The sequence below is a fragment of the Glycine max genome, chromosome 12, assembly GCF_000004515.6.
Source record: "Glycine max cultivar Williams 82 chromosome 12, Glycine_max_v4.0, whole genome shotgun sequence".
NCBI lineage: Eukaryota > Viridiplantae > Streptophyta > Magnoliopsida > Fabales > Fabaceae > Glycine > Glycine max.
Window position 1 is genome coordinate 24553178 of NC_038248.2, and position 10434 is coordinate 24563611.

At 29.4% G+C, this 10434-nt stretch overlaps 1 non-coding gene across 8 annotated transcripts; it reads right to left on the reverse strand.

Moving 5' to 3' along the window:
- On the reverse strand, positions 1-7475 carry LOC100782263 (uncharacterized). Of its 8 annotated transcripts, none has more exons than XR_001383884.3 (8): positions 7122-7475; positions 6447-7026; positions 5420-5603; positions 4951-5073; positions 3305-3385; positions 3132-3196; positions 2402-2479; positions 1-228 (listed from the first exon to the last, which is right to left on the reverse strand). It is a non-coding gene; the product is annotated as an uncharacterized protein (transcript). The 8 variants fall into 8 exon arrangements; XR_001383882.3 differs by having other exon boundaries at positions 6447-6783; positions 6955-7473; XR_001383888.3 differs by having other exon boundaries at positions 6447-6583; positions 6955-7471.
- Between the last annotated feature and the right edge of the window lie 2959 nt (positions 7476-10434).

Genomic DNA, 10434 nt, shown 5'->3' on the forward strand with positions numbered 1-10434 from the left:
TTGAGCAATAGATATTTCGTTGACAACTTAACTAAAATTTACAATAACAGGAATTGAAAGCACCATGACAATACAATAACATATCACATATGCATAAAACATAAAGTAAAATAATAGAAAAATAAGAAAATAAGAATCGTAAAAATATAGAACATATATCTCTATAAAGTATAGAATAAATACTAACTTTCCTTCTCAAAGAGCTTGCTCTAGAAACTCAAATCATGACTGCAAAATGACAATAAGTAAATGTGTATTAATTTTCAATGGAAGAAAGAAAATAAAATAGTACAAAAAAAGTTTTGTCGGACATTCATTTTGTCTAAAAAAAAAAACTATTTAGAAAGAAGACAAAATGAAATACTATATCGTGACAATAATCACCGTCCGGAAGTAAAATTTTGTCGGACTTTCATTTTCAACCTAATATTTGGCTGCCTCCCAGGTCTTACACAACGGTGTGTTTTAACTCATGCACTCATGACCAAAACACGTTGGTACCTCAAAAATAGTCATGCCCAGAGGAATACAGAATAAAATAAAAATTCTGAAGTAGAGAAGAATATTCTTGATGTCTCACACCTCCTTATATAGTGTCTCATATGATAAATCCGTTGGCTATTAAAAAAGGATAGTTGTAATGTAATTATTTTTTCTCCTTAAAAGCAAATTTAGGTGTTATGGATGGCTAATAAAGCCATAAAACCATTTGAATCAAAAAGTTGTCAAGTTATAAGAAAAATAAATGCCAGCGAATTTAACTTCTTTTTTTTTTCTTTTTTTAAGAAAACGGATTTATCTTGTAATGTGTCAATATTTTGAGTGTTAACATTAAATCAAATGAAAGGTTTTTATGAAAATTAAATGAAAAGAATAAAAATAAATTAATTACATTATTTTTCTATAGAGACGGAAAAGTCAAATCTCTATTAGTAATTGTCATTATCAAATTGATGGAAATTAAGGATGCATTTATTGATTTAATTATAATTTAAAAAATTAAGTAAAATTGAAAATAGATTATTTTGAATTAAAATTGTGTTCCAGTTTTCAAAAATTAAAAATCAATTGAAATCAATCAGTTTGACGAAAATTAAGGTTGACTGAATTGATTTACCGAATATAATTATAAATTATTTAATTGTAATTTAAAAAATTAATTTATAGATTTTTAATTAATTTTTGTTCCATATATATTAATGGTGAGACATAAATGTATTAATTTTAATTTTATTTATAATCAAACCAAACAATTACGAAATATCAAATAATGACACATGTTATCCAAATTCTGGTTTTGTTATGCATCATTTGAACTTGTTTTTAGACTCTCAAATTTATATATATAGATTCTAGTCTTCAATAGCATGTTAGAAATTGTGTCAATGATTATGTTATTATTATTTTTGTAATGTATAAATTTTTGGTCAATCTAAACTTTTTCAAAATTCGGTGTTTAGTCTATAAACTTTTGTTTGATAGATCAAAGTTCTTCAACTTTTTCATTAAGGTTTTCAATTCCTCAACTTTTAAAAATCAATTTTTACTCCTTGAAATCACATTAAATAAATAAAAATAACGACTTCAAACTTTTGTTTACGGATTAAAAATTGAAAATTTTAAAAGTTTAAGGACCTTGCCCAGTCAAACAAAAATTTAGGGACTAAAACCATTAATAAAAAAAGTTAAGAGACATTAATCAGTCAAATAAAAGTTTAGGAATTAAAAATTAAATTTTAAAAAAATAAGGACTAAAAACTTAGTCAACTCAAATTTTCAAAAGATAAGGCATTGAACCATGACACAAAATTTTAAAAATTGAACCAGTGATCGACCTGATCAAGATGCTGAGTCACTGGTCGAACTAATGAGTCACTAATTGATCCACACATCTATTAAATAATTTGAAATTTTCAGACCCTACCTTAAAAATAACTGCCTAATTTAGAACTTGTGTCTTAGTGATATATGATAAAATTATAATATTAAACGAAATACATCTATTATAATAAATTAATAATATCATAAATAAATATATTATGATATAAGTATACTACACTACTAAAAAAAAGTCTCTTTTACATTGGTTATCAATTATTGCCGTAGAAATTTTTTACTTTCTACGACGGTTCCGTGAAAACCATCTTAGAAAAAATGTCATTCTAAGACCGTTTTTCGCACAGAACCATCTTAGAATATACACTTTCTAAGATGATTTTTTAAATAATTGTCTTAAAATATCTTATTTTTAAAAATAAAAATAAAAATTCTAATAAAATAATAAAAGAAGAAAAATTCTATTAAAATAGTAGATCAGGTTAATAACAAAATTTGTACTCCCAAAATCTACCAAATGTTAGAAACAAGAACAACGAATAAAATTATGAATGATTGGTTGTACCTTCAACATCTTATAAGTTGTGCATGATTCTTCATTCTCTATCTTTTTAAGGTATCTGTCATTCTCTTTGGATCACTCCTATGCAAAAATTGAAGAAAACGAGTTAAGTAAGACTATATTGGTTATCAACTAATAAAAGAACAAAACATTTCTACTTGATTCCCTTGTAGCAAACAATTATTCCATGGATAATTTCAAATGCATATAAAAAAAAAACTTAACTAAATATGTGACATCTTAATAACATAACTCATTGACTAAAGTCCCTCCAATTGCATAGTTGTGAGAATAATTCAAAACTAAATAAATAATACTATCATGCCAATAAATAACAAATAAATACAATTTCATTCAAACTCAATGAAATATATATCAGTAATATATAGTATATATCAGTAATATATAATGTGAGTGAAGCAAATCACCTGGTAAAGTGGATCGCATGTGATTTCAATATTAACTATTTGGCTTGACTTAAAATTAGATACAATATTTTTACTAGATTAAAAAGGCATAACTTCAACATTTAAATATCTAATTGTTTTATTTAGAGGTCAGCACAACATTAATAACATTCAAGCAAAATAAACTCTTTTCCTTGGTGCATGAAAAGAGGAAAATTGATTGTCTATATTTTCCTATTTACATGATATGCTACTTATAAAAAATAAACTGGAAATAGAAAGGGGACTCAATAGACAAGTCTCTCACCAATAATTCTCATTATTACCTAAAGTATCAAATAGGGACCCCAACTTGCCAGTTTGAGCAGGTCTAATGCTTGAATTACATTCCCTGAAATTACAGCATAAAAAATTGTATAAGGTGAGCTGGAAGAACCAGTAATATATTGTAGAAGGATGTTGAAGTGGAAAGGAAAAGAAAATGAAATTAGAAGCAAACCATTTAGTTGAGTTGTGGCGATCAAAATTCTTTATTGTATCTTCCAATTCAAATGCCTCCAATACATAAGTCATATATCCACTGCAGAAACAACAAAATCACAAAATGTTTGGATATTAGTGAGAATTTAGGAAAATTCTAAGAAACCTTAGTTGACGGAAGAGCTACAACTAAATCATCAAGCTACCACATATATCTAGTTACTAATGTTTTAAATCTTGGATAGCGGAGCATAGCATAGCGGCTGGCCCAAAAACTGCTATTAACAAGATGGTCGTTATATTTAGTGTATTACATTTTTATTACTATTATATTTTATTTTATTATATTATATTATGCATTAAATAATGTATTACATTTTTATTACTATTATTGTTTAGTTTATTATATATTACTATTATGTATAATTTATATATTATGTTATGTTTTATCTAGTTTTTTATCACTATAATTTAGTTTTTTATGTTATATGTTATTCTTTAAATAGTTTATATTTTCATTACTATTATTAGTTAGTTTGCAGACCAGGGATCAGTGGATGTTGCTTTTAGGACTCCGCTGACACCTTACGAGAAATCAAAGTCTTTGGGTTCTAGGGGGAATATGGTTGCAAGGCTGAAACTTAAAGGAATTGACGGATGGACACCACCAGGAGTGGAGCCTGTAGCTTAATTTGACTCAACACAGAAAAACTTATCAGGTCCAGACATAATAAGGATTGATAGACTGAGAGCTCTTTCTTGACTCTATGGGTGGTGGTGCATGACCGTTCTTAGTTGGTGGAATGATTTGTCTGATTAATTCTGTTAACGAACGAGACCTCAGGCTGCTAAATAGTTATGTGGAGGCATTATATTATATGTTATGCTTTAAATAGTTTATTATATTTTCATTACTATTATTAGTTACTTTTATATTATATGTTATGCTTTAAATAGTTTATTATATTTTTATAACTGCTACTTTTTTAGTTTATTGTATTTTGCATTACTAATATTATTTAGTATATTTTTTATCAGATATTATTAGTCTATTAATTTTATATCATACACAATGGCTATTTAAAAACAGACAAAAAAAAAAGAAGTTAAACTAGACTCAAAATAGAGGCCCCACAAACTAAAACAAAAAAAAGGGGGGAAACAAATAAAAAGTGTTTGGACCAGCAAGAATAGTCTCACTCTCAAATAAAATGTCTCACTCTCAAATAAAAAGTCTCACTTACGTGTACAATTTAAAGTTGTAATTTTTGTCCCATGAGCCTATATCTCTCTGATGGGACATTTGCTTGCAAGTTTCGAACAGAGGGTTCAACTTTTTATACATGTTGAATCAGAACAATAGTATTTTGATGCTCTTACTCCACCATTAAGTCTCTACTTAAAAATATGAATTTCTATTCAAAATGTATTTTAGAAGGATTTTAACTTGAGTTTTCTAGTAACATTACAAAGCCTTGTAGCATAAGTAGAAATTATTGATACATAAATAATTAGATTCACAAAAGGTGTTTCCACCAATTGAACAACCCGAACAAGATGAAAGTCAATTTAATGTAAGAAATAGGTCATATTTGAAAGAAGATCAGTATTCACAAACATATACAAATGCAAGCAAATAGATTAAGTCTTGTCTCAAAGTTGTACCTTTTCTGCATTTAGCCATTGACATCCTTGATTTCTATTGGAGGAAGGATGTTCCAATCTGCATGCATGCTTCCATAATCTCTTTCTTGAATATCAACAAAGACATTGTAAAATGCAACGAGCCTTAGAATAAATGAATGGAAATGAGTCAACTTAAGTGTATTGAAAAAATGCATCAAGTAGACCATACAGAAGATAATTAAGTTTCTAGATAAATTCTCACTCATGTTATAATCCATCCAGACTCATCTAAAGCTTGATAAAATAGGTTCTAAGAAAATCTCAAGTTGAATTTAGCATACTTCTATGAAACAATCATGAGAATAGAATAACAAGGGACACTTTGACATTCCTAAAAACAAAATTTAACAGGAGTTCTCCTCTTTTGAGGGAAAGAGCCTATTTTATTTCAATATGATAGATATAAGGCAATTTATTTTGAGTTGTGTCACTAGAAGCAAGCACATACCTAATTGAATAAAGATCTACTTCTACTCGAAGCACATGTAGAAATGAACCATCAAGAGACCATGCTAATCTTCTAAATTCTAAAGAAAGATGGCACCATCTCATTATGGAAGAGATGAAATTTTGTCTTCTGCCTTAAGAAAATTGTCTCCAGAATCCTCTTACAAGAAGTGACCTCATCAAAACTAACATAAGTAAAACAAGATATAAATCAAGGTTCATAGAATATCATGACTAAATAGGTATGTCTTTTCCAAAGTAAAAATAGATCACACCAAGAGTAACAAAATTTGTGTGTGATTTTTCCAAGACACCTATGTGTTAGGGAAGCTTGTGTTTAACAATCCATCCTCGACAAGACCTTGAAGAGAGATCAAGAGTATGCTGCCACAATAATAATAATAATAATAATAATAATAAATTTTACATTTGAGTTCAGATTGAAGTCACAACTACAAAGCAACATAGTTTGATGATAGGCAGGACGACGAAGGAACAATGTTTCTATGAAAATTAGCCTGAATTTCCTTCAAATTTATGATGCAAAAACTTATAAAAATGGAATGCAATAAAGGATAAATTAATACTACCATAACCATATTCCAAACTTGTATTAAAAAAATCCATGGTTGACCTCTCAAGCTCCCAAGCCATTAGGAAACCCTTACAAGTTAATATAGGCTAATAGTTAATTCACCATTGATTTTTGTGGATTCCTTTTGATTCAATGCCTCATTTTTAATGTTGCTTTTGTCTTTTCCTACACTTTGCAACCAGAAATATGACGTCATTCATAACAAAACACACAACCATAAATTACAAATAGATCATGTTCATATATGACGGTAAATAATCTAGAAGAAATTAGGTGTGATGCAAGTTTCTTTAAGGAAACCAAATGAAGTTCGAGGGTGCAAACAATAATCTTAACCGGAAAAAAAAGGTTCAAGACAACAATAACTGTGAGCTAACATCTTACTACTAAAAAAATAAATAAATAAAACAAGTTTATGAGAATGAGAACCAACCACTTATTGTGTGTCAAAATGATAAGAACGAGTTCAAAAAAGGCCAATGGATCCAATGATTAGATAGAAGATCAAGTTAACATGTACACCAGTCTCTAATCTTTCTGATACAATGAAATCCCCAACATCTTCATAACCTTGAATAAGGGGCACCACAACCCTGCTTAGAATAAATAATTGAAACATACGAGGAAATTGGCATCTCTGCTAAGTAAAAAGCCATTTAAATATTTCCTTGCAAAAATCATGCTTATTATGTAGGCAAAAATATATGGCGCTTCTCTTCTACTGATATTCCACGGGTGTTTTGGAAAAAATTGGTCAAACTTACAACATCCTGCAAAATAAAAATAAAATAACAATATGTATGGAAAATGGTAACTCTAGGCATGCTCAAACCTCCAGTTTACTCATTACACCAGTAGCCACCACCATATTCCAACAATTTGCCATGAAAGCTTCCTAATTTAGAAAAAAATAGGGTGTGCACAAAAGTTTCTTCTTTTACCTTTGTACTCATGTTTCTTGTCATTCCTCTTCGGAACTTCCTTCTTTTCCTTGGGATAGAAGTTCTTATAATCTGTCAAAAATCGAAAAATACCAATCAAAACACTAACTGAAGAGCAGCACAGTAAGTCGAAAACCAAATTAAACGAAGCAGCTTCAATCACACACGAAGCACGCAACATCACCGATAAAACCCACTCTTCTTCGGAGCTTCATTGCAAAAAAATTGGCGAATCTTAGGGTTTGTTGCAGCAAATTTACAATCAGGCAAATTGGAAATGAAGCCATTACTACGAGCTCTGGTAGAAGACATTGAGGTCGACGTCTTCCTTAGTAGGATGTCTCCAAGGAAGGGAGAGGACATTGCGGGCAAGAGCAGAGACGAAGCGAGCTACGCTTAGGTGGTGGCTTGGGAACCCTAGAGGGAGAGTTAAATGGGAAGTTGAAGAGTGAGAGCACGAGAGAGTGGAGGGAGAAATGAATTAAAAATAGTGCAAAATATTTTAAGACGATTCTGTAAAATCGTTGTAAATCTATTGCATTTATTTACAAAAATGTCATCGTGTTCTTTCTAACTCGATTTTTTATCAACCGACGTCAAAGTAACGTCGTGGAAAGTACTTTTTATAGTAGTGCTAGGAGGATCCACCTCATGAACAAGTTTTTAATGTTACTTTGATCCTAATCTTAGTCATTCATTTTATTTCAATCCAATGGTCCATGTTAGTTCATTAAAGATCACGTGAGGTGTCTTTCTCACTTTTCACTTCCCCTTGATTTCTTATTTTATTGCTACCACGATAGAAGGCAAGAATTGTAATTTGGAGAACACTCTTTTGTTGACATCTTTCTTCTTAAATCCTTTTTTTTTTGGAAAACAAAAGTTATCAAATATTATTATTAAGAGAAAGATCTAAAGCACAAGATATGCCATATCTGAAATACAACAACGCACACAATTGTGCCTCCTCTTAAGATTGCGTACACGACTCAATAGCAAACAACTAATGAATTCCAAAATCACAAACAAAAAAGCTACCATTACAACGCAGTTATACAATCCCTGGGGAACCGGCTCCAATTCAAAATCCACACTCTTAAACCAAGTTGACACATGAAAGATTCTTCAAAATTGTAATCATTGAACAAATTCTGCAAGTTGGGATTTTATGCATTACATCGGAAAAATTAATAATCCTCACATTATTTCTAGCCCTATCACTGAAAAATAATCCTATATATTTTCACAAATACTTTTTTCTGAAACACTGACCAATTTACACTGCTAAAAAAATACTTTTTACGATGATTTTGAGGGATTTTTTTACAACAATTTTCAGTCATCATTAAAGCTACCATTGTGGAAAGTCTAACTTTCCATGAAAATTTTCAAGTCGTCTTAGAAGAATACAATTTCTAAGACGTTTTCACACCGAAATCGTCTTAGAATGTCATTTTTAAAACAAAATATTAATTGAGGATTCTACGATAGTTTTTCCAAAAATCGTCTTAGTACTTTCTAAGACGGTTTTTGAAAGAACCGTCTTAGAATATTTTTTTAAAAAAAAATTAAAAACTTGAGGATTCTAAGATGGTTTTTCCAAAAACCGTCTTATAATGTTTTTAAAAAAAAATAAAAATTAAGGATTCTAAGACGATTCTTTGAAAAACATCTTAGAATGTGAACTTTCTAATACGATTTTTCAAAAAACCATCTTAAAATATCTTTTTTAAAAAAATTTAAAATTTTAAAATATCATTTCATTTTTTTATCATCAATTTTTCCATATCAACCTCTAGATCTCTTAAACAACCAATAATCAAGCAAAAGAAACAAATAAAGTATCGTGAATGCCACAAAATAAAGAAAAAAACTACATTAAAAAAGTAAGAAAAAAACTAAAACATTTTAATTCATAAATCTACTAAATTATGTCATTGTAAAGATGGGAGCACAAACTCACCTCGGCACATTATTTCCACTTGTGCACCAGGAATTCACCAGCCAATAACTTGAATTATTATTTTTGATTTGGAAAGAAAATGTGTTGTCAAATTCTTACCATAATTTACACCCTTAAACCAAAGTAAGAGAAAACATAAAGCAGGAGAGAGAATGTGCCAACCATTCTTATTTCTTAGAAGGTAGTAATTATAATTTACTCACCTCTGCTTCACTAGAAAGACTAAGTTTCTTCACGAGGTACTTCTGAATAAACTAGACAGGCATAGTACCATCCTTGTGATGAGGTAAGAAACAAAGACTTACACAATTATCACCAATAAATTATTTTAAGGGAATATATTGAAGAAAATTAAGAGAAAAGAAAAAGGACAAGCAAGTAAAGCAACAATAGAATGAAAGAAGTCAGAAAAATCAACACAGAACCAAACAGGTTGTAAGACAACGATCTAATATGCTACTGATTTTTGAATCTATGGTTGTTCTAAAGAAATTAGTCAGTCCAAAACTAAGTTACAAAATATGGAAGATTAAATTTCACTATTTGCTTCCTGAAAAACATGGTGAACATACTTTCTTAGAAATGCAACATGGAAGTGTTTAATTGAACATCTGTTAGTAACATTTTTTTTCTAATCTTATTATTGTTTGTTAGCTTAATTTTGACACCAAAATGAGAAGAGTTATGTTCTATTCAATTCATAGGCCAAAGACATAGTCACTTAACAGAAAAATCAAGAAAAACTTAAAAAATAAAATAAAATTAGATAAAAGAATGACATTGAGAGTCAAAAGAATTACTTTATTTGTAAGTAAACATGTTGAGATCTGTGGCAAGGGAACATCTCCTTTCCTGAATAATAACATCAATTTCTTTAATGATTGCATAAGCTCAAAAATTATCACACTTACATTGTAATGGTGGAGGAAAGAATAATGAGACTCAAAAATCAAAATTCACCATGAACCAATTTATCATCATTGATCACACCAAAGCAATTTTACATAGTTCATACATAATACTTGCACTCCGCATTCCAAGATGATTGGAAATATCAATATTCACATATAAAAAGACAAATGAAAATAGAGAAAAAGACTCGTCATTTACAAATAGGATAGAAATAGTGAACCATGTACTCTAAACAAATTTTAATTTAGATAAGAAATAGTAAGAATATAAAAAAGGGAAACAAATAATTCAAATTCCAAAGCATGGTAAAAACTAATGTTGCGACAGTATACCTGATTGTGTATTCCACTGTCAGTTACATTTATCAACAATGAAACTTGAGTTGAAAGTTCAGCATCAAGCACTTCCTAGGATTCCACATAGCGTATAAAAGAATAAGATATCCTCCATAGAAAGGATACAAATAAACAGAGAAAAAAGAAACAACCTTATCAAAGAAGTTAAACATTCCAATTACTTTACATATCTGCTAGAAAGATTCCTCGAGGAAACCACTGCATATTTCATTTCCATGTGTACTAACAGACATAGTAGAAATGGTAATT